This window comes from Schistocerca americana, chromosome 2 (genome assembly GCF_021461395.2).
Source record: "Schistocerca americana isolate TAMUIC-IGC-003095 chromosome 2, iqSchAmer2.1, whole genome shotgun sequence".
Classification (NCBI taxonomy): Eukaryota; Metazoa; Arthropoda; class Insecta; order Orthoptera; family Acrididae; genus Schistocerca; species Schistocerca americana.
Window position 1 is genome coordinate 122,448,955 of NC_060120.1, and position 24,875 is coordinate 122,473,829.

Here is a 24,875-nt window from a genome sequence, read left to right on the forward strand (position 1 = left end):
GAGATACAGGGTCGAGCATTAGAGTTAGAATTTAAAAGAGCTTGGGAAGACTTAGCATCAAATAAGGCAGAGGGGATAGATAATACCTCTCCCGGGTTCCCGGGTTCGATTCCCGGCGGGGTCAGGGATTTTCTCTGCCTCGTGATGACTGGATGTTGTGTGCTGTCCTTAGGTTAGTTAGGTTTAAGTAGTTCTAAGTTCTAGGGGACTGATGACCATAGATGTTAAGTCCCATAGTGCTCAGAGCCATTTGAACCATTTTTAGATAATACTTCACCAAGATTTCTAAAATCATTGTGAGAAGTGGCAACTAAATAACTATTAACGTTGGTGTATAGTATGTATGAATCTGGCGATATACCATCCGACTTTCGGAGAAAAACATCATCCACATAGTTCCGAAGGTAGCAACAGCCGACAAGTGCGAGAATTATCGCCCACAGCTCACGGATCCAAGTTGCCGACAAGCGTAATATACAGAAGGTTTGGAAGAAAATTGAGGATATGTTGGATGACAATCACTTTGGCTTTAGAAAAGGTGAAGGGACTAGAGAGGTATTCTGAAACTGCTGTTGATAACGGGAGCAAGGCTAAATAAAAATGAAGACGCGTTCGACAATGTTAAACGGAGCAAGATGTTCGAAATTCTGAGGTAAGGGTAAGCTGAAGGGAAAGACGAGTAACAATACGTACAAAAGCCAAGTCAGGAACAATAAGAGTCGAAGAACAACAACAAAGCGTTCGCATTTAAAGGGGTGGAGAACAGGGATGCAGTCTTTTACCCCTAATATTCAGCCTATACATCGAAGAAGTAATGACGGAAATTAAAGACAGCTTCAAGAGTGGAATTAAAATTCAAGGTGAAAAGCTATCAGTCATAAGATTCGCTGGCAACTTTGCCATCCTCAGTGAAAGTGAAGAAGAAGCGCATGATCTGATGAACGGAACGAACAGTCTAATGAGTACAGAATGTGGACTGAGAGTAAATCGAAGGAGGACGAAAATAATAAGTAGCAGGAATGAGTACAGCGAGAAACTTAACATTTGGATTGTTGGTCACGAAGTATATGAAGTTAAGCAATTCTGCTACCTTGGCAGCAAAATAACCCATGATGGACTTACAGACGATTTTCTCTAATTAAATTTACTGTTTAGTATTCGGAGTGAGATGGCACAATGATTAAGACAGTAGACTCACTCATGGGCGGACTGGGATTACAAACTCTCCTCTGAATTCTTTTTCCTTTGCTTCCGAATGAGCGTATGCCAACCGTATCCAACGTATAGTGCTTTATCAGTCTTTTTCCATGTCACACAAGGTGCATTTCAAAAGCAACGATCTGGAGGATGTAAAATGGAAACCGCTGAACGGATCGTAAAGCCATTGCTAACAGAAGAAGGTGTGGTAACTGTAGGAGCGCTGGAGCCCTGTTAGAGGGACATGAGCTCACAGCCATGTGGCGACAGAGATAGCACATGCCGGCATACCACTCAGCCTTGCTGAAAACAGAGGAAAGTAGGCTTCAAAAGATGAGCAAAGGGGTTTAGTGCGTTTACATACAGCGTAAGGACAACGGGGAACTGAAATTCATGGGAACAATATCTCAAGTTTACGGAGAACACTGAACGTCCCTTGCAGTTCCGACGCTCAGTGGCTGTCACCGTAGCTCAATAATAAGAGCACCCATCTGCTGCATAACGCTTTTAGTAATGCGGTGTGGCGTTCCAGATCGTGCGTCGTTGGCCAACGACGTCCGTGCTTCCTTGAAGCGCTTGTGAGACGTGTTGACCCTTGCAATGTACTTGCAGTGCTCTTCGTACACTTGCGCTGTTCTCTGATGAATTTCAGTTACCCGCCCTTCTTCCGCTGTCAGGAATCGAACTACTCTCCTTTGCTGTTCTTTTGAAGACTCCATTTCACCGTTCTCAGCACAGTTGGACAGATGATGTGCGCATGTGCCCACTCCTTTATCGCTTGGGCGTTGTAACGTTACCAGCATACAGGCAAGTTATTCGTGCACCTAGGGCTGGTACTGACGGGAGCTGGAATTGCTTGTGCGGCTGAGGACAAGCTGTGCAGCCCCGGGACCCAGGAAAAGTCGCGTCCGGTACCGGACAGCCAAAAGAAGCGAAGAGCAGCGTCGCTGGTAGTGGGTCAATCCTAAAGCTGGGAATTTGGGCGGCTGTATCTCGCATGGCCTTCATGCAAGAGACAACGCTCCAATATATGGCGGAGTGTCAGATGGATTCCTACAGCCCTTTGAGATTCGACAAAAAATAAGTCAAATATTAACGCAAATTTGAATACACCTGCGATCTGAGATAAATGAGGTGCATCCAGTGACACAAAAAATGTGTTCAATATCTATAAAACTACAGAAGTAAATATTTCACAGCGACTATCATTTTCGCAGCGTACCTATGAATTAACAACTTTTAAATACACACATCAAAAAAAGTTTTGCATCACCCTTGTTGTCAGAACTCCTGAAGACAGACGTTTACTGTGGGTATTGTAGCACAGACACAGTCCCAATGGCTGTTCAGAGGTTTCACTAACCCTGCCCAAACATGTAGAAACTATCCATGAACAGCGTCCATATGACGGAGGGGGTCCGACAGCCGATCCGTTCCAGTCATTCCACCAGGAAGGAGGTACACGTCTCGTGTTGTCTGTAGTTTAACCATGCTTAGAAGGTCAATACCGCGGTTCGATCGCGTCCGCATTGTTGCTTTTTTCCAGCAAGGGCTCTGAACAAGGGAAGTGTCCAGGCGTCTTGGAGTGAACCAAAGCGATGTTGTTCGGATATGGAGGAGATACAGAGAGACAGGAACTGTCGATGACATGCCTGGCTCAGGCCGCCCAAGGGCTACTACTGCAGTGGATGACCGCTACCTGCGGATTAGGGCTCGGAGGAACCCTGACAGCAACGCCACCATGTTGAATAACGGTTTTCAAGCAGTCACAGGACGTCGTGTTACGACTGAAACTGTGCGCAATAGGCTGCATGATGCGCCACTTCGCTCCCGACGTCCATGGCGAGGTCCATCTTTGCAACCAAGAGACCATGCAGAGCGGTACAGATGGGCCCAACAACATGCCGAATGGACCGCTCAGGATTGGCATCACGTTCTCTTCACCGATGAGTGTCGCATATACCTTCAACCAGACAATCATCAGAGACGTGTTTGGAGGCAATCCGGTCAGGCTAAACGCCTTACACACACTACCCAGAAAGTGCAGCAAGGTGGAGGTAACCTGATGTTTTGGGGTGGCATTATGTGTGGCCAACGTACGCCGCTGGTGGATGTGGAAGGCGCCGTAACGGCTGTGCGATACGTGAATGGCATCCTCCGATCGATAGTGCAACCATATCGGCAGCATATTCGCGAGGCATTCGTCTTCATGGACGACAGTTCGCGCCCCCATCGTGCACATCTTGAGAATAACTGCCTTCAGGATTACGACATCGCTCGACTAGAGTTCTCCAAACATGAACCCTATGGGACATGCCTGGGATAGATTGAAAAGGGCTGTTTACGGAAGACGTGATCCACCAACCACTCTGAGGGATCTACGCCGAATCGCCGTTCACGAGTGGGACAATCTGGACCAACAGTGCCTTGATGAACTTGTGGATAGTATGCCAAGACGAATACAGACATGCATCAACGCAAGAGGACCTGCTACTGGGTATTTGAGGTACCGGTGTGTACAGCAATCTAGACCACCACCTCTGAAAGTCTCGCTATATGGCGGTCAACATGCAATGTGTAGTTTTCATGAGCAATAAAAAGGGCGGAAATGATGTTTATGTTGATCTCTATTCCAATTTTCTGTACAGGTTCCGAAACTCCCGGAACCGAGCTGATGCAAAACTTTTTTTTGATGTGTGTACTACATACGATTTGAACATATGATACCTCAGGTGATATCACTGCACTATACCTGTCATCCCTGAAAGCTGAGTATATGTATATATTTTATTTATTGGTCGACGACGTCTTTTATATTTTTTTCATTATGCAATATGTTGCTCGGCCACCACTGACAAGACGTTTTCAATTGGTGAGAGATCTGGAGAATGTGCTGGCCAGGGCAGCAGTCGAACATTTTCTGTATCCAAAAAGGCCCGTACAGGATCTGCAACATGCGGTCGTGCATTGTCCTGCTGAAATGTAGGGTTTCGCAGGGATCGAATGAAGGGTAGAGCCACGGGTCGTAACACATCTGAAATGTAACGTCCACTGTTCAAAGTGCCGTCAATGCGAACAAGAAGTGACCAAGACATGTAACCAATGGCACCCCATACCATCACGGCCGGTGATATGCCAGTATGGCGATGACGAATACACGCTTCCAATGTGCGTTCACCGCGATGTCGCCAAACACGGATGCGACCATTATGATGCTGTAAACAGAACCTGGATTCATCCGAAAAAATGACGTTTTGCCACTCGTGCACCCAGGTTCGTCGTTGAGTACACCATCGCATGCGCTCGTGTCTGTGATGCAGCGTCAAGGGTAACCGCAGCCATTGTCTCCGCGCTGATAGTCCATGCTGCTGCAAACGTCGTCGAACTGTTCGTGCAGATGGTTGTTGTCTTGCAAACGTCCCCATCTGTTGACTCAGGGATCGAGATGTGGCTGCACGATCCGCTACAGCCATGCGGATAAGATACCTGTCATCTCGACTGATAGTGATACGAGGCCGTTGGGATGCAGCACGGCGTTCCGTATTCCCTCCTGAAACCACCGATTTCATATTCTGCTAACAGTCATTGGATCTCGACCAATGCGAGCAGCAATGTCGCGATACGATAAACCGCAATCGGGATAGGCTACAATCCAAAAGTATAATGTAAACGAGAAATAGCCAATGCAGGAAAATTCTTTCGAGAAGTTTTTTACGGCTGTGGACCCTGTAGCAACTACATTAACAAAACGGACAAATCTGTTGTATTCACCCAGAAACATTAAAATAATACTCCGGAATGGACAACAATTTTTTTATTGGAACAGGACTCCAATACAGTCCGATCGTCGTAAAAGAATACAAAGTAAATGAAGGCGACGAATACCGCAAGATGCACCAGCAGAGCCGGCCGAAGTGGCCGTGCGGTTAAAGGCGCTGCAGTCTGGAACCGCAAGACCGCTACGGTCGCAGGTTCGCATCCTGCCTCGGGCATGGATGTTTGTGATGTCCTTAGGTTAGTTAGGTTTAACTAGCTCTAAGTTCTAGGGGACTAATGACCTCAGCAGTTGAGTCCCATAGTGCTCAGAGCCATGCGAACCATTTGCACCAGCAGACACTTGCTGGCTCGATGTTGAAATTTGCAAACGAGTCAACAAAAATAAGTATAATAAATGCAATTGAGAATGTAGATACTTAAATCTTCGTTGGGAATACGTCCAAAAAATAAAAAATAAAAAGAATAAAATATGGTAAAGATACCGCAAGGAACGGCGCAATAAAGGTTCAATTTGTGCGTGATGGCTTCGCATCAGACGGCGATAGCAGAGATCCTGAACGACTGGTGAGCTTAGTTTTCTGCCTACAGCAAAAGACTGTGTTATTTGCTCTATGAGAGCTGACTAACGGTGAGCATGTGCTGGTTTAAATACACGCCAAGGAGTAAATACCTACTGGAAATGCCAAGCACAGTCTAACAAAAAACGCACTGCGGAGGTATTATCCGAGTCGAACGGAAATCGGTAGATGTGATGCACTTGTACAGACGAACAAATGAGTACAATTTCAGAAAAAAATGGATGATTTGTTCAAGAAAAAGAGCTTCACAAACTGAGCAAGTCAATAACGCTTTGATCCACCTCCGGCCCTTATGCAACCAGTTATTCACCTTGATGCTAATTGACAGAGTTCTTGGATGTCTTCCTGGGGGACATAGTGCCAAATTCTGTCCAGTTGGGACGTCAGATCGTCAAAATCCCGATCTAGTTGGAGGGCCATGTTCCAAACGTCCTCAAACGGCGGGAGATCTGGCGAGCTTGCTGGCCAACGAAGGGTTAGGCAAGCATTAAGACAAGCAGTAGAAGCTCTCGCTGTATGCCTGGGGCATTATGTTGATGATATATAAGCCCTGGATGGATATCCATGAAAAAAAACGGGGCGTAGAATACTGTCGACCTGCCGCTGTGCTGCAAGACTGCCACGAACCAAAGAAATTGCACCCCGGACCGACACTTTTGGGTGTCGGACCGTATGGCGGCCGACAGTCGGTATCCCTCCGCTGCCTGAGGAGACTCTAGACACGCCTTCGGCCTGGAATCTCATTGACTGGGGTAGAATTGTTTTCAGTGATCAGTCTCACTTCGAATTGTGCCCGATGAACTGTGAAGACGTGTCTGGAGACCCCCAAACAGCAAAGGGATACCATCCTGACTGCTGCCCGCCATACTGCCCGACAACCAGGAGCGATGGTGTGCGCTGCCATTTCATTTCATAGCAGGACCCCTTTGGTTGACATGGCACAGTGGCAAGTCAACGATATTCTACGCCCCGTTTTGTTGCTCTTTCTGGGACGCCAACCTGGGCGATAGTTTCTTCCGTTTGTTTTCGTGCTTACTAAACCCTACCTTGGCCAGTGAGAGCGCTGGATCTCTGCCCAACTGAGAACGGAAGGAGCATTACGGACAGGTCCCGCCAAGAAGCTCAGGATTTTGACGATCTAACTCGCCAGTTGGACAGAATTTGTTCCAATATCCCTTCAGAGGGCATCCAACAACTCTATCAATAAACGCCAAGCCGAATAATCGTTTGCATGAGGGCCAGAGATGTGTACATGATGACACCAATCACCGATGTGTGCGGCAGTTGGCAGCCCACAATGGATGGAGGGAGATGATGCTAGAACATCGAATAGGAATTACAGGTTCCATGCCCTCTTTTGCATGTCTCCTCTCATTTTCATCAATTTTATTAATGTTCTATGTCATTGCACGGTAGTACGAGGTGCATTCAAGCTATAAGGCCTCCGATTTTTTGTCTCCGGACTGGAAAGAGATAGAAACATGCGCATTGTTTTAAAATGAGGCCACATTCATTGTAAATACGTCCCAGAGATGGCAGCACCGTACGGCAGATGGAATTTTACCGCCAGCGGCGAGAATGAGAACTGTTTTAAATACTTAAAATGGCGACGTTTTCCTTACTTGAACAGCGTACAATCATTCGTTTTCTGAATTTGCGTGGTGTGAAACCAATTAAAATTCATCGACAGTTGAAGGAGACATGTGGCGATGGAGTTATGGATGTGTCGAAAGTGCGTTCGTGGGTGCGACAGTTTAATGAAGGCAGAACATCGTGTGACAACAAACTGAAACAACCTCAGGCTCGCACAAGCCGGTCTGACGACATGATCGAGAAAGTGGAGATAATTGTTTTGGGGGATCGCCGAATGACTGTTGAACAGGTCGCCTCCAGAGTTGGCATTTCTGTGGGTTCTGAGCACACAATCCTGCATGACGACCCGAAAATGCGAAAACTGTCATCCAGGTGGGTGCCACGAATGCTGACGGACGACCACATGGCTGCCCGTATGGCATGTTGCCGAGCAATGTTGACGCGCAACGACAGCATGAATGGGACTTTCTTTTCGTCGGTTGTGACAATGGATGAGACGTGGATGCCATTTTTCAATCCAGAAACAAAGCGCCAGTCAGCTCAATGGAAGCACACAGATTCTCCGCCACCAAAAAAATTTCGGGTAACCGCCAGTGCTGAAAAAATGATGGTGTCCATGTTCTGGGACAGCGAGGGCGTAATCCTTACCCATTGCGTTCCAAAGGGCACTACGGTAACAGGTGCATCCTACGAAAATGTTTTGAAGAACAAATTCCTTCCTGCACTCCAACAAAAACATCCGGGAAGGGCTGCGCGTGTGCTGTTTCACCAAGACAACGCACCCGCACATCGAGCTAACGTTACGCAACAGCTTCTTCGTGATAACAACTTTGAAGTGATTTCTCATGCTCCCTACTCACCTGACCTAGCTCCTAGTGACTTTTGGCTTTTTCCAACAATGAAAGACACTCTCCGTGGCCGCACATTCACCAGCCGTGCTGCTGTTGCCTCAGCGATTTTCCAGTGGTCAAAACAGACTCCTAAAGAAGCCTTCGCCGCTGCCATGGAATCATGGCGTCAGCGTTGTGAAAAATGTGTACGTCTGCAGGGCGATTACGTCGAGAAGTAACGCCAGTTTCATCGATTTCGGGTGAGTAGTTAATTAGAAAAAAAAAATCGGAGGCCTTAGAACTTGAATGCACCTCGTAACAGACCGAATAAGGTTATTGTAATGAGAGTATTTGTACTGAGAGCTCAAAAAATACTTTGCACTTGATTCCTATACATGTTAGGTTACTTCCCAGGTGGCCTGTGCGAGGCAAGCATCGCAGGACGAGGCACACGGTATTTCCGGTTGGGGGCTGCACTTCCCTGAATTCTGAGGGGTTCTTACAGTAGGCTTAAGTGCTTGGCGGAACGACTGACGTCGGTCGAGTTTCGCCTATTGTATGCAGAGCGAAAAGCCCTGCGAGACGTCTGATTTTCACAGATGTTTATGTGTTTACTGCTCCAGCGCGTCCGGAACGAAGATTCCAGGCACCGACTGACTGCATTGCCCTCTTGATTCTGAGAATACTTGGCGGACTGTGCCCTGCTGGGTGCGGCTGTCTGTCGCCGGATGGCCGGTGGTCTAGGCAGGTTGTTTTCGTAGCCGGTCAAACGGCAAGTTCAGTGTCCTCAGCTGAATAGCAGAGGCATGACTGGCCAACTTAAACTGAGGCTAGTTGACGTCATAAAGCTCTGCTCGAAATTGGAGGGAACGGTTGCTATTGGCGCGAATGATGTTCTGAGGCAGTGTGGGGGAATTTTGGAATCCGAACTGAATGCTGATTCGCGGTTTTCGAGGAGAGTAGGGAGTAGATCAATGTTGGTTTCACTTTTGCGTTGCGCGGGCAGTGGGATTCGGGATCTGGTCCTCGTCGGAGTCGGACAGTCTTGCGACTTGGTCGCTCTTTTTCGGAAGAACGTAGAATTCTCGGACAGCCCTCGAGGCCAGGGGTTGACACAGACTTGCTGCACAGCAGAAGTCGGCGTCTACATCATCAGGACGCTGCCTACCGACGACGTGCTGCAGATTTCAGTACTGGTACAGTATTTTGCAGCTCCGGCATTGTAACACCTTATCAGTTTTATACTGAATCCCTCAGCAGCACGCGCACTCGCTCTACTACAAGTCCACCTTGCTTGTTTCTCCATGTGATCCCATTTGAGCTCTCACTACTAATTGCAATACTGCTATATAGTCGGGAGATTAATATTTGATTCATTAGGACCTCCAGTCATTATCGTCAATCTATTCCATCACAGAGAGTAGGAGCCCCTTGTTCTCGAGCCAACTCTTATTCTCATAATATTTCAGTATACCCTATCCTTTAACCTACTGTTTGTGCCGATAATCATGTGCATTTATGTTCTGATATATAATAAATCTTATTGTAATATTTAATCCGCATATCATTTCGTAGATATATGCAGAATTCCATTTCCTGTTGTTTATTATGATGAAGTTCTCTTTTTTTCTGAGTAGATCACGATTTTTATTAAATTATTGTGAGTGTGCGCTCCTTATTTTACCAACTAGCAGGGCCCACAATCATTTTCTTCCGTTACCGTTGTGCGCATAATTAATTACATATACATCTACATCTACATACATACTCCGCAATCAACCATACGGTGCGTGGCGGAGGGTACCTCCTACCACAACTAGCATCTTCTCTCCCTGTTCCACTCCCAAACAGAACGAGGGAAAAATGACTGCCTATATGCCTCTGTACAAGCCCTAATCTCTCTTATCTTATCTTTGTGGTCTACCCGCGAAATATAATTTGGCGGCAGTAAAATTGTACTGCAGTCAGCCTCAAATGCTGGTTCTCTAAATTTCCTCAGTAGCGATTCACGAAAAGAACGCCTCCTTTCCTCTAGAGATTCCCACCCGAGTTCCTGAAGCATTTCCGTAACACTCGCGTGATGATCAAACCTACCAGTAACAAATCTAGCAGCCCGCCTCTGAATTGTTTCTATGTCTTCCTCATCCGACCTGATAGGGATCACAAACGCTCGAGCAGTATTCAAGAATAGGTCGTATTAGTGTTTTATAAGTAGTCTCCTTTACAGATGAACCACATCTTCCCAAAATTCTGCCAATGAACCGAAGACGACTATCTGCCTTCCCCACAACTGCCATTACATGCTTGTCCCACTTCATATCGCTCTGCAATGTTACGCCCAAATATTTAATCGACGTGACTGTGTCAAGCGCTACACTACTAACGTAGTATTCAAACATTACGGGATTCTTTTTCCTATTCATCTGCATTAATTTACATTTATCTATATTTAGAGCTAGCCGCCATTCTTTACACTAATCACAAATCCTGTCCAAGTCATCTTGTATCCTCCTACAGTCACTCAACGACGACACATTCCCGCACACCACAGCATCATCAGCAAAGAGCCGCACATTGCTATCCACCCTATACAAAAGATAATTTATCTAGATAGAAAACAACAGCGGACCTACCATACTTTCCTGGGGCGCTCCAGATGATACCCTCACCTCCGATGAACACTCACCATCGAGGACAACGTACTGGGTTCTATTACTTAAGAAGTCTTCAAGCCACTCACATACCTGGGAACCAATCCCATATGCTCGTACCTTAGTTAGGAGTCTGCAGTGGGACACCGAGTCAAACGCTTTCCGGAAATCAAGGAGTATGGCATCCGTCTGATACCCTTCATCCATGGTTCGCAAGATATCATGTGAAAAAAGGGCGAGTTGCGTTTCGCATGAGCGATGCTTTCTAAAGCCGTGCTGATGCATGGACAGCATTAGGTGGTAGATAAGGAGGGGGTCGAGTGGATGTCTCGTTCTCATGCAAAATTTCGTCAGAATTAAAGAGGTACAAACTCTTCTCCACCTCGGCACCTCGCAGGAATAACGAACGGTTTCGATTTTCTTACAACTAAGGCGAGAGACGAAAACTGATTATTGACAGTTCAGAGCGGAGAAGTGTTGGTGCGAATATAGGAGCTGTCAGTTTTCCTTCTGGGTTACAAAAAGCAGAACAACTGCTTGTTTTTCTCGCTCGGTGAGTTGGCGCCGCTGCCCGTCTGACACCTTCTGAGAACGCAGGCGGCTGTCCGGACCGGCGGTCGCCCTCGGTCAGTACCCCCAGCCGAGACGCGGACAGGCGTCAGTCGCCGCCCGGAGCGCGACGCTCGCGCGTCACGGTCGACGCCTAGCGTCGGTCCGCGGCTTTTAATTGCGGGCCGGCGAGCAGCTCGTGGAGCCTGGCCTCGGCCGATGGGCGGCCACAGATAGTGCGTCCGCGGCTGACAGCGCGGCGGTGTGTATTTAGTGAGGCGTGGGGCGCTGGCGGCGTGAAACAAAGTGGCGCTGAGTCAGCGCCTAATGACGGGATCCCCGTGACCTCAAACAGGATCCTGCCAGCCGGCCCGATAGCCCGTCAGCCGGCCGCGTCCGCCGCCGCCGCCTGACAACTCCTCCCTCGCCTCTCTCCTCGCACCTACCTGCCGGCCGACAGCCACTCCACCGGCCAGGCGGCGCGCGTTTCACTGCTGGCCTTCCCCGCCCTGAAAGCGCAAGTGCTGCCACGGGAGAAAGGAAAATACCAGCTGTTTTCACCTTCTGCCAACTGCAGTGGGTCTCAACCGTGCCAGGAGGGCAATATGAAGCATCGTACAAAAAGAGTAAAATACGAGTGCTGATCGGTAATTAAGCGGAGACTACACCCTAAAATTTCAATTGTTTTTTCAAAAAAATTTTATTGGCTATTTTCCGTCTTTGGAGTGTTCTCTCGTACACTATTGGCCATTAAAATTGCTACACCAAGAAGAAATGCAGATGATAAACGGGTATTCATTGGACAAATATATTATACTAGAACTGACATGTGATTACATTTTCACGCAGTTTGGGTGCATAGATCCTGAGAAATCAGTACCCAGAACAACCACCTCTGGCCGTAATAATGGCCTTGATACGCCTGAGCATTGAGTCAAACAGAGCTTGTATGGCGTGTACAGGTGCAGCTGCCCATGCAGCTTCACACGATGCCACAGTTCATCAAGAGTAGTGACTGGCGTATTGTGACGAGCCAGTTGCTCGACCACCATTGAGCAGACGTTTTCAATTGGTGAGAGATCTGGTGAATGTGCTGGCCAGGTCTGCAGTCGAACATTTTCTGATTCCAGAAAGGCCCGTACAGGACCTGCAACATGCGGTAGCCCATACCATCACGCCGGGTGATACGCCAGTATGGCGAAGACGAATACACGCTTCCAATGTGCATTCACCGCGATGTCGCCAAACACGGATGCGACCATCATGATCCTGTAAACAGAGCCTGGATTCATTCGAAAAAATGACGTTTTGTCATTTGTGCACCCAGGTTCGTCGGTGAGTACACCATCGCAGGCGCTCGTGTCTGTGATGCAGTGTCAAGGGTAACCGCAACCATGGTCTCCGAGCTGATAGTCCATGCTGCTGCAAACGTCGTCGAACTGTTCGTGCAGATGGTTGTTGTCTTGCAAACGTCCCCATCTATTGACTCAGGGATCGAGACGTTGCTGCACGATCCGTTACAGCCATGCGCATAAGTTCTAAGTAGGCTGTTAAGGTTTTATTTTATTGGTAACGCCACGTAGCGCTCTGAATGAAAATCACTGGCTGTGCTGTGTGCATTCTGTGGCTGGTTTGCATTGTTGTTGGCTATTGTAGTGTTGGGCAGTTGGCTGTTAACAGTGCGTAGCGTTGCACAGTTGGAGGTGAGCCGCCAGCAGTGGTGGATGTGGGGAGTGAGATGGTGGAGTTGTGAGAGCAGATGATCTAGACAGAGACAGTAAATTTGTAAGACTGGATGTCATGAACTGATATATATAACATGACTTTTGAACAATATTAAGGTAAATACATTGTTCGTTCTCTATTAAAATCTTGCATTTGCTAACTATGCCTATCAGTAGTTAGTGCCTTCTGTAGTTTGAATGTTTTATTTAGCTGGCAGTAGTGGCGCTTGCTGTATTGCAGTAGTTCGAGTAACGAAGATATTTGTGAGGTAAGTGATTTGTTAAAGGTATAGGTTAATGTTAGTCAGGGCCATTCTTTTGTAGGGACTATTGAAAGTCAGATTGCGTTGCGCTAAAAAAATATTGTGTGTCAGTTTAAGCACAGTCATGTATAATTTTTCTAAGGGGACGTTTCATATGTCGACCCTTAGCCGAGGATACCTCACTGGAATCTTCTGATTTTTTTCTTGTAGCTTGTGTAATTAGTGTAGCTATTGTTCACTGCTAGCGCGTAATTGTAGAGAGAATCTCCTTTGTAGTTGCAGTCTTTCATTGTTGTACAGTAAAACAGTTGTGGCATGCATGCAGATTTGCACCAAGTATATCGCACCTGCGCTTGCAATTAACTAGATATTATTTTCTGTGCTATGTTAATGTGTTCTCTTACTTTTGCTCTTCAAATTGTGCTTTCCTGTGTTATCGTGTGAAATATTTTGACAATAATGGCGTGTGAAAAACGTAACACTAGGCTCCAAAGTAAACTGAGAAATAATAGTGACGATGAGCTTAGCTTATCAGCACCACTGTGTAGTGAATTAACAGACATTCGATGTAGTAATTTGATAATTGTGCATAGGGAAATGAAGGGGGCGGCAAGTAATGGTGTAGACAATGAAACAAGTAGTGAACAGGGAAGCATTATCGATCGATCTGTCGGCAACAGCTCGCCTCAGGAATCCGAAATGACAGAACACAATATTGCAAATACTGTAGACTTAGGTTTTGGGTCCTCACCGTTTTCTCAAATGAGTCAAGACACATTTTCTGCTTGCCAAAATGTGAATGTGAAAAAGCACTGCCAAAAAGCATAGAGAAACAGATTCCAGACACTAATACATTATTATTGCAATTAATGCAACAAATGGAACAAAATCAGAGACAAACACAGCAAAAGCTTCAAAAGTTAGACACAATGGAACAAAATCAGAGACAAACACAGCAAAAGCTTCGAAAGTTAGACACCACGCTTGAACAAACACGTGAAGATTTAACTACTGAGTTACATAACATTGAATCGAAATGTCAAAAAGTCTGTAATTACGTAAAAACACAAATTTGTGAGCATTTTCAACCTATTTTTTCGCGGCATGAAAATGCATTACAGAATCACGAAGCAGCCATAAAAGAACTGCAAACTATTGTTCATGAAAATCATGAAACCTTGCAAGCTAACCGATTCGGTTACGCAACTTGAAAAAACTCAGGAAAACTTAAAGGACACAGTAGATTCTCTGAAAATTGGTTCAGAAAGACACATGGAGGAAATTAGTTCATTATCAGAGAAAGGAGTTGAACTTTCGGATCAGCTAAATAATGTATCTACGAAGGTAGATGATAATCTGAATGACACAAAACCGGTAGTCTTTAATGACACAGAAGAGTGCGAACAAATTAGGAAATTGAAACAAAATCAGAATCAAATTAATACGCAACACCAAAGAGAAATCCGGGAAGTACAAGATCAGCTGACGCAGGTAAGACAAGAATTACGTATTTCAGAGGACACTCGCGCCCCAATACGGGAAGAGGGACATAGAAATACGGAACAGCCACAAAATAATAACACAGGGCATTTCGGAAGTTATGAAAGAAATTGGCAAGGTACACCGAATTTTGAGATGGAACCGCCGAAACGACGTAACAATGACCGATATGCGACTCGACGACATGATGATTTTGACTATGAGCTGTTTATTACTACACATAAATTCAAAACATTTAAGAATTCCGGCAACGACATTCATCCACAAGCGTGGCTTCATCAAGTCTCTCATTGTTTTCCTTCCAACTGGTCATTAGAGCACAGATTAGAATTTATGTGTGGCTATTTAGGGAATGAACCAGCTGTAAGAATGCGATCGGTCATTCACGATTGCCACAGTGAAGGAGAATTTTATCATGCCTTCCTCTCAGCATATTGGTCTCAAGCTATACGAGACCGAGTAAAACATAGCATCATAATGATGAAACATTTCGAACAATCTTAATTTTCCAGTCTTGTGAAATATTTTGAAGACATGTTGCACAAGAATCAGTATCTGTCAAACCCATATAGCCCCTCAGAACTCATCCGCATTTGCTTAATCAAATTGCCCGAACATTTACGACATATTATTTTGGCAGGGCGTTGCAAAGACGACATTGAAGCTTTTCAGGGACTCTTACAAGGATTGGAAATTGACACTGACAATCGCGAAATGCGAAAACAGGAACACAACAATTACAGGTCACATCTGTCGCAATTCCGTGATGAAAGAAATAATAACTAGACACGACAAGGCTATTCTCACAACACCAATCGTGACCAAAACAGACACCACCCGTATGACAACCGTTGGCAGAGTAGTAATAATTACAGGGAAAGATCACCTTTCCGCAGTAGTGACTATCACAGAGACAATCAGAGAAACATACAATATGGGCACCAAAATAATTATTATCAAGGGAGACAGAATAACTTTAGATGCAATGGTCCAGCGCGCAGTTACGATTCAGGGAGAAATTCTCCACCACGTGACCGACAAGAAAGAAATTATGGAATCTACCGACATGACGACAGACGATATGATCGTAACGACAGAGCTGAATTGCATCAGAACTGGCGGGATTCAAACAGGGCAGGGCCCTCTCGACAAGGTGAATTTGTAGAAGTTAGGTCTCCTAATCCTAATAACGACACACGCCAACAAAGAGACAGACAATGACTCGCACCGCAGGCAGCCACGTGCGCCGGCTGGCTCAGCGAAAAATAACATAGACGACAACCTTGAGAAACATTTTAGCATTCATTACTGACGTATACCACATGATAATTGCGTTGAAGTTCAAACTCTGCGTACTAGGAAGAGTAAAGGATTGCACCACATTTCACATGTAAAACCGTTTATTGAGAGATAATCTGCTTTTTAAATTAGTCTTTGCCATAAAATTTTTCACTTCACGCTACTAGTACAATTTGTCACACTGAGAAACTGTTAACATGCAACAATGTTTTGAAGTTAACTATCCAGTCTAGATCCTAGAGAACATATTTAGACAGTATTTACGAGTGTATTGTTATAGTGAACAGACGACACAGTGTTGTTGTGTGTGTACATTCTTGCTTGTTAGTTGCACGATTACGTAATGACAATAAGGCTCACATACTTAGAACATGTACCGATAATGCTAATGAGATTTTAATGCAACATTTTGGTTTACTTGAAAATAAATTCTGGATTTAAAGTTTTTTCTGAGAGATACCAGACGACACAGTGGTTAGTTTGTTTGACAACTACACGATTATATCACGATGCTACTAATGAGTGATACAATTTATATTATTGCTTTTGCGCTGTATCTGTTTTATATCTGCACAGTTTTTCTGAATTATTCTGGAAAGTAAAACATGTTTCAGTAGTAACTTTTGAGGTATAGCTACAATGAGACAGCCTTTTCTGTAGCACAGCAATACATTACAGCACAGTACTTTCTTCATCACGGCAATAAGCATAATAACTAAGATATCTATACGCAAAGCATTTCACTTTTGTTTATGAGGAGGTGAATACATTGACTTCAGCAGAACTTTGCTTACAGAGGACGATAACTACGACAGTTCCACAGAATTATCTTACAGCAAGACGCACATTTAGCGCTACAGGAGACGCATTTGAGTGATTAATTTTGTGCTTAAAACATTTATTTTTAAAGACTTTTGAATTACAATGCTACAAAGGTTTTCTGTGATACATTTCATTCCATTGCTGTAATCTGTATGACCTGAGGTTATAATTACATTTATCCTCAGGGGGGGTACACGCTTACTTTGTGTATCATGTGTTTGGCAAGCACAAGGAGCCCTAGCTAATATGGTATTTGCTTACACAACTTTACACATCTGTACCATATCTCTCTAACACATAATTACACAGCTATCTGATCATTTAACTGAGAGAGACAAACATTTTTTTTACTACATCAGTGACACATATTTACATAATTACACAGTTGGATAACTTCACACTTATGAAATTGTATTTTGTCTATACTTTGTGAACTGTTCATATTTTTTTTGGAACCATTATGATACTATGAGAGCTTTGAATGATTTGTTTGGTATGGGATCATGATTTTAAAGTACATTTGAGGTAGATGACACTGTTGAAATGAGCAGAGAATTTTCTTAAGGTTTTGATATTATTGGAGGAAGCTACGACGATTTTGAGATTTGACTGAGGTGTTATGATGTTATTATTACGACGACCATGTGTATTTTGCTGTTGAGGTATGTTTATGATCAATAAGCTGTTGCTATATGAGAAATTTGATTATGCTACGTATTTATTATGATGAAATATTGAAGAAGTGTCGACGAATATGTATATGTGTAATATGGTAAGGAATAATGAGTAGTGATTAGGGACTCTGAGCTATGAAAAGGATGTTGGAAACCAAGAATCGTACTTTAAGAGTTATGAAATGCGTGTAAATGCGTGAATGTATCACAATGCCGACGAAAATTTTTTGGACACTATCATACTTAAAGGATTTTGTTCCTACACATTTGTAACACAAATTCTCGACCTGTGAAATTTTATATGAGACTGTCACTGTAGTGCAAACTGGTGTCGTAAATATTTCGGTAAGAAAGTTAAGTGATCACCTTCATGTAATGCGCCGTGGGCACCCAGCTGTGTGACAGTCGCTGTTGACATTTCTTTGTAGAAAGCATCGCAAATACGACACACTCAAACTTGAAAACGTGATTACACTGTAGAGATCTTAATTTATGATATTTACTGAAATCAAATGATGAGAAACATTTCACATCTGTTGTCTTGCTAGTTGAAAGATTGTTTACTGCATTATGAAATGCCATATGGCTAGTGAATGACGTTTCACGCCTTGCTTTGCCTATTTTGTTTAATATGAAGTTTCTAGCTGCACTGCAGCATTGGTTTAAATAAAATTTTATAGATGTACTAATATAAATATTTTCTGTCTATAGATCCAGTAAATAATAATTTTGTGATATACTTCCAAAAAAATGAGGGAGCACAAAGAGACATTTCCCTTCACAGGAACTGTATACATAATTTTCTTTTCAAGTACTTGGTAATTTTTTGTAGAATAAGTTTTTGTGGTGCACCACTTTAATTACATAGACATTAAGATGTGAATAGACATTTCCCTTATATGCATTGTTGTCTTTAGTGTACTATTTTTTCTGCTTGAGCTTTGTCATGTTTAGATATAAGTTATTGCGTTTGCTGCTGCTGTTTGCCAGGCCTAGTGCTACTGAATTTCACTTTGTATTACTCTGTTAAGCCAGTTTTATTACTGATTTATTTTTCTTGTTTGCTGCACATTGCCTTATATTAGTTGTAATGTTGCATTTCCTCTGTTAATTTAGATTTACTGCTGCTTGCTTTGCCAATTTCCATTTTTTTGTCATTGCTGTTTGTGTTAATTTGTTATGTGCTGCTGCATTGCCTCGTCCCGTGGAATATATATCTGCGCTCTGTAGATTTAAGTTAGTTTAAGAGGGGGTAGACTATATAAGAAACTAACTATGATGAATTGGAAGAAATGCATTGAGAAGCTATAAGAAAATGGTTTGGCCAAAAAAGTAGTGTACAGTGGAGAAAAACTATTTTTGAAAGAGGATGTGAACAGAATACAGAAAGCAGGCTTAGATAGGACTTTTTGGGAATAATGATGAACGAAGGGAATCTCTATGCAAAATACTGCAGTAAAACAAACCCTGTCGTTAACTTTTTGTTATTACGCTATGTGTATTTGTCTTTTTCCTGTCTTTATGTGTTTAGCTAATAAGAGTTATGTTGTAGACTTTTTCAAATACTATATTATTCTCTTCGTAAAGATGTTTAGACATTATTTATTCTGTTTTGTTTTAATGCTCACGTGTGAAGTTGATGTTTCCAAAGTTATTCAGACCTTTTATGTATTTACTTATGTCATAATTCCTTAACACTGATGTATATGTTATTTCAATTCTTTTGTAAAGCCCGTATTGCTACAAATGTTATATGTATTGTTATGTTCTTTAATGATGTATTTTGTATCTTTGTTATTGTATTCTTATGTTATAAAATTGTAATTTACACCAGTTCATCAAATTAAGTAACTTGTAAGTTACATTTCACTGCACACATTTCTGTTGGTCATAATATATGGACAATATGTGAGAAGTAGGAACTATTAGTGTTTGCACGTGTGTTGATAATTCAGCAAGGGACTGGTTAACAGCACTGCTGGTTCTAAGGACAATTCCAAAAACTTTGTGAGTGCACAAGTGGTGGTTTATGGACTTGCTATATTCTCCGCAAGACTCTTCGATGGTGATTGTGCACCTGCACAGTCGCGACGGATGGCTCCTAGCCATGTCTACAAGGACTACAGCGGTGTTGCATCTTTGATGGCCCACCAATACCATTATTTCTACAAGGACTACAGTGAGTCTGCATCTTTGATGGCCCACCAGTACCGTAATCTCTACCAGGACTACAGTGGGTCTGCTCTGTGACGACCTACCTACCAATATTCTTCAAAACTTTGACTGACTCTGTGGTGGGTTTGCTCTGTTGTGGACCATTACCTGTCTGCATGTCAAGAGTCAGCACTGTCTTTCCGTTGGAAAGACAACAATGCTTCTTCAAGACTGCATGGAAATCCACTACTTCCGTGTGCATTTTCTTTTACTGCTCAGACTTTGAGAAAAACACAGCAATTTTACTATGATGAATGATCAGGACTGTCTTTATGGACTGTGAGAAAATTTTAGCTTTTGACCTACATTGTATCGATAAGTGTGTGCATTTGATTTCTTTGTTATGCAATTTTTTTCAAATCTGTACTGGCCACTGCCCAAAACAATTTGTAAAATTTTTTGTGGGGAGAATGGGGGCTATGTAAGTAAGCTGTTAAGGTATTTTTATTGGTAACGCCACGTAGCGCTCGAATGAAAACCACTGGCTGTGCTGTGTGCAGTCTGTGGCTGGTTTGCATTGTTATTGGCTATTGTAGTGTTGGGCAGTTGGCTGTTAACAGTGCGTAGCGTTGCACAGTTGGAGGTGAGCCGCCAGCAGTGGTGGATGTGGGGAGTGAGAAGGCGAAGTTGTGAGAGCGGATGATCTGGACAGAGACAGTAAATTTGTAAGACTGGATGTCATGAACTGATATATATAATATGACTTTTGATCAACATTAAGGTAAATACATTGTTTGTTCTCTATTAAAATCTTTCATTTGCTAACTATGCCTATCAGTAGTTAGTGCCTTCCGTAGTTTGAATCTTTTATTTAGCTGGCAGTAGTGGCGCTCGCTGTATTGCAGTAGTTCGAGTAACGAAGATTTTTGTGAGGTAAGTGATTTGTGAAAGGTATAGGTTAACGTTAGTCAGGGCCATTCTTTTGTAGGGATTATTGAGTCAGATTGCGTTGCGCTAAAAAAATATTGTGTGTCAGTTTAAGCACAGCCATGTATAATTTTTCTAAGGGGACGTTTCAAAGTTGCCTGCCATCTCGACTGCTAGTAATACGAGGCCGTTGGGATCCAGCACGCCATTCCGTGTTACCCCTTCTGAACCCACCGATTCCATATTCTGCTAACAGTCATTGGATCTCGACCAATGCGAGCAGCAATGTCGCGATACGATAAACCGCAATCGCGATAGGCTGCAATCCGACCTTTATCAAAGTCGGAAACGTGATGGTACGCATTTCTCCTCCTTACACGAGGCATCACAACAACGTTTTACCAGGCAACGCCGGTCAACTGCTGTTTGTGTATGAGAAATCGGTTGGAAACTTTCCTCATGTCAGCACGTTGTAGGTGTCGGCAACGGCGACAACCTTGTGTGAATGCCCTGAAAAGCTAATCATTTGCATATCACAGCGTGTTCTTTCTGTCAGTTAAATTTCGCGTCTGTAGCACATCATCTTCTGGTGTAGCAATTTTAATGGCCAGTATTGTTGATCCGAAAATGGTTTGGCTGTATTCCAGTTAGTTACAAGTACGCCTAAGAAATATTTGAAATATGGACTGCTCGAGGAGCTGAGGAACGCTGACAGCTGCCGGTGTGGTCAAGATAGTACCTGTCCCTTAAAGACTTGCATCTGATGCGCTACTAGCAAAATGCACTGACGGCAACTCACAAAAAGCAGATGAAAGTTAGTGGCTAGTGTCCTTTGGTCCCAGTCTCACAAAGAAAAAAAAGAAGAAAAGATACTTTTGTGTCATGCATAAGCTGTTTCTCAGCTAAGTACGACATGTTTGAAGGCTGAAGAAATCAGGAGTCTCAGCACCCCCTTAACACCCGTCCCAGAAGAGGATCTACACCTAGAGATCAACGACGGATCAAGCAGTCCAATGAAGTCCACAAAACGTTGGCTGGAGCAGTAAAATTCCAAGGAAAGGCTACCTGGTTCTTGAAATAACAACAAGAAGCAGGAAGGGAGAACGCATGGTGAATTTTAATGGGTATGTCATTGTAATAGCCTTCATTTTATTAAATAACAGTGTAATATCCATTTCCTCATAAGTTTGTTTTTCTAAGTTCAGTGCCAACTTTTTCATCCCACATGTTAACCAATCCCAATGAAAATTTAGCATGAAACAGTCTGGAGGTATTTGTATACTTCTATGTATTAATATTATCGAATACGTAACCTGTTTTACCATCATATTTATGTAGCGATAATTAATGGAAATTTAAGTTTGAAATTTGAAGAAAGTTCTGAAAGTCAATTACTAACATTTCTCGTAAAATGAATATACAGAACGGTTCAACATCTCGTGAATGTACCTACAAAACCTGAAATGTGAAATTTGAGGTTGAGTACCGAAAATTGGTTTTCGAAAATGCCATTAAAATCCTATTAAAAATTCAAATCTCATACACCAATGAAGTTCTGGACTGCAAAGCTAGAGTATCTCTACATATTTACGTGATAGATATGATTTTAAAATTGGGATGAAATCGGAATAATAGGAGAAGAGAGATATTTTTGTTTGGAATCGTCCCTTAAGGTCAGATCGGTCGCGAAATGGAAACCACAATGAAATTCGGATGAAGATTTGCCCAGATGTGTTGGGCCATGTCTCTAGAATGCCTATCGATTGCTTCAAATCTCTCTCCTCAGTTGTGAGCTCACAGTGAGCATGTAAAGATGTCCAAAAAATAGTGTCTTCCGTCAAGTATGGGTGCCTGCTGCTGATCCTTCTTCATGACAAAAGTCGGCTACACACTGCAGGGGTAACGAGGAAGCTCCTGCAGCGTTTTGGATGGGAAGTGTTTGATCATTCACCAGACGATCCGGACTTGGCTCCCTCTGAGTTTCATCTGAGCGCACATGAATCGCTGGCTATGAAGACAACATATTCGCACATAGGACGAGCTGCAGACCAGCGTAGAGAATTGGCAGAAAAGCACAGGCAGCTGACCTCTAAGTCGAGGGTAATGGAAAGTGGTACAATGCTACGACAAACGTCTAAGTCAGAGCGGTGTGTATGTAGAGAAGGAAGGTGTGTTCAAAATGTGTGTGAAATCTTATGGCACTTAACTGCTAAGGTCATCAGTCCCTAAGCTTACACACTACTTAACCTAAATCATCCTAAGGACAAACACACACACCCATGCCCGAGGGACGACTCGAATCTCCGCCGGGACTAGCCGCACAGAAGGAAGGTGTAGCTAACGGTTTAAAGTACAACATTTTTTATTTTCATCGTGCTTTCCATTTTATGGCCGATCAGATCTTGATAAGCAAATAGTCCTTGTAAAACTTTCTAGGAAAATTTTTCATGTAGCTTAAGATAGGCAGCGCAGCTTACATCATCTGCCTCGAGTGTAAGTTATTTAAATTGGGTTGCTTATCTGAAGGAGGGTGATATTTTACGTGCTAGTTTTACACTGGTGTGCAGAGCTTAAGGACGAAAGTAGCTTCCACATTATGTGTCAAACTGCAAGTAACATGGCTCCATGTACTTTGGACCATACGTAGAAAAAACTGCTGTAGTGTAGTACGGAAGGTAATTGGAAGAAATGTGCAATGAGACGTACAGAAATGACACTTTTATTCAAGGACAATAATTACATTAAAGTCACGGCGATTGATGATGGTCCCCTGCATATTATAAAAGGCGGAAAATTGCTGTTAACAGAGTGTGTGATCACCACGGGGCGACACTGCACGCTGTGCAACGTGATCCCGTGCTGGTCACGAAGTCGGTAAGGAGCCCTTGTGGTAGGGCTTTCCGTTCCTCCGGCAAGTAACGTCTCACCCTGTAATTTTGAGAGATTTGACCGTGGTCTTAACTGTTGGCTGTAGCAGTAAAGGGCGAGGGACTTCAGCCACGATCGTACAGGAAACTGAACTGTAGCCTAATTGTACTTGGCATCGCTGTAGTCACTTACTACAAAATTAACCAAAGAGCGTTCTTTAACTTAATTTATTCAACTTCAAACAATGGTAAAACGCGCTTGCCTATCTCAGCTTCATTCCTTTGATGATAATAAATTTTAAAGTTCAGTCACTCCAAAGTAACCACTGACGATTCTTCATTCCTGTTCCTACGAAATATTTCCCTTAGTGAGGTATTAGGCCTACACATTTCATAATTCAACGTTGCGTTTTTCCAGTCTTTAATTACATTGTCAATCGACCGAATTTTCCGCAATACTGCCTCGCACGCTCGCAACTAACTGGCGTTGTCTACGCAACACGACAGTACCCCGGCCAGCGGAAAAGGCAGACGACTGCAGAAAGTTCTAGAAGCTAAGGCTCGCCGGCTAGTGCATTATGCTAGCTAGTTTGCCAGCAAGGATATCGATGACGGTATCCTTACAACCAGCGCGGTTGAAAAACTGCTTGATGGTTGTTGCTGCATGTGGTCTTGCTGCAGTATGTCTCGCCACTGCGTTCCACACGTGCTCGATGGCATTTAAGTCGGATTAATGGGCAGGACAGTTAATTCGCAGAATATCCCGAATAACAAAATATCCATGGGTGTACTGCCGGTCTACAGTGTCCAACGGGCACAATATTTCGGCGATCATACATGTCGCCATTCATCAGGTGAACTGACGGACTGAGCTCCTGGGAACGTGCCGGTACGGAGATCCGTACGCTATGGCTGCTCAGGGGGAACTGGGTTCCGTCGCGGCGACGGCCGATTTAAATACCCTCCGCCCGCGGCGCACTGCCTCCGCCGTCCGCGCCCCGCGCCACGGTCGCGCGGTGGGACAGATTGCGACGGCGTCTGAGATTACGTCGGTGTGATGGCTCTGTCCGCCGTGGTCGTCACAACTATACGTTTGCTCGATTTACTCTTGATTAACCCAATCGCTGGTTCTCGACTGATGTATCCCAGCTAGTCGGCGGTCGCTGAATATTGTTTGTCGGAAATCACGCTATGGAGTATGAACGCACGAGGATTCTGGTACAGACGTCGAGATACTGGGACAGCGTTGTTAGGGAGGCCATCGAAATTCGCATCAATGACGACCTCATAAACCGCGACTGTGGCTATAATCTTAGCAAGGCTTGGGAACCAGCGATTGCGTTAATCAAGAGTAAATCGAACAAACGTATAGTTGTGACGACCACGGCGGACAGAACCATCACTCTGACGCCATCTCAGACGCCGTCGCAATCTGTTACATCGCGCGACCGTGGCGCGGGGTGCGGACGG